Source organism: Tupaia chinensis, unplaced genomic scaffold (assembly GCF_000334495.1).
Source record: "Tupaia chinensis unplaced genomic scaffold, TupChi_1.0 Scaffold144682_1, whole genome shotgun sequence".
NCBI classification, from domain to species: Eukaryota; Metazoa; Chordata; class Mammalia; order Scandentia; family Tupaiidae; genus Tupaia; species Tupaia belangeri.
In genome coordinates this window covers 766,531-767,621 of record NW_006204543.1, presented here as the reverse complement: position 1 = coordinate 767,621, position 1,091 = coordinate 766,531, and positions in this window count along the sequence as shown.

The following is a 1,091-nucleotide window of genomic DNA, read 5'->3' as shown; positions in this document are numbered from 1 at the left end:
TATTTAAGACCTAAACTCCGGGAGAGTGTGCATGCCTTGGCTGGGATCCATAAATGACCAGAATGGAGGACAGGGCTAGGCACCTGAGGTGTGGGCAGCGTGGCGACACTTTCTTCTGCCCCGCTGTGGCATCCTTTTTGTCACTCTAGACTCTTGGCCTAGGCTGAAAATGTGCCTCCCTGAAAGGAAACCTTCCGAAATGCAGTACTTCACATATTCTCAGAAAACTACCTGGGACTCCACTGCCTCTCAGCGTGGAGTCTGTGTCACCGCTAACCTCACATCATCTCATTCCTGAAGGGGACTCTGCCCAGGAGGGGCCGTCCCAAAGCGCTGCCTTTGTCCTCGGCTCCTGTCTGAGAGTCACTTGTGGATCTGCTCACAGGGGCTCTATCTGGCACGTTTCTCCTCCTGCTCTGCAGCTCCCTGGCTCCCCGCCCTCAGTCCGGCTGGCACAGCAGTCCCCACCCCATGGCTGCCTGGCTGACTTCAGGGCAGCTCCGTCTCCAGGGCTTCCTAACTCCTCTCTACCCTCGCACCCGCCGGGAGCCCGCAGGACACCTGTCAGAACTTCCTGAGCTGTTCGCTCTGGTTGGTGCCCTCAGCTCCCACCGGTGGTGAGCCTCAGGGTGCGAGGGTGTCTGTGGCTTCTCCACCGCCTGGTGCTGCACTGCCCAGGCACACCCACCACCTCCGCGTGCCCCACAGTGCCCTGAGCTGTCCCGGCGACTCCCCAGTCTCCCCGTCTGCGGTCATCACTCCTGGTCCACTCGGGGCAGCACCGGCCGGCCTCCCCCTCTCTGCCAGAACCCTCCTTCCTTCTGGACTCGACTGTCCCATAGGACGCTTTCTCTGGCCGTGGTCTGTGCCCTCTCTCATGGCAGGCAGAGCTTCCCAGAACACAGGTCTGCTCCTGGCACGCCCCTGGGACATGCATCCACAGAGCCGGCTGAGCCTGGGGGCTGGACAGAGCCAGGACGGATCCAGTGTCAGCTGGAGACGCCCCTCGCACCACCCACTCTGGGGGTCGGGGGCGGGGCAGGGGCGGGCCGAGCCCCCTCCCCCTCTCACTGCGGAGAGATGGAGAGCCG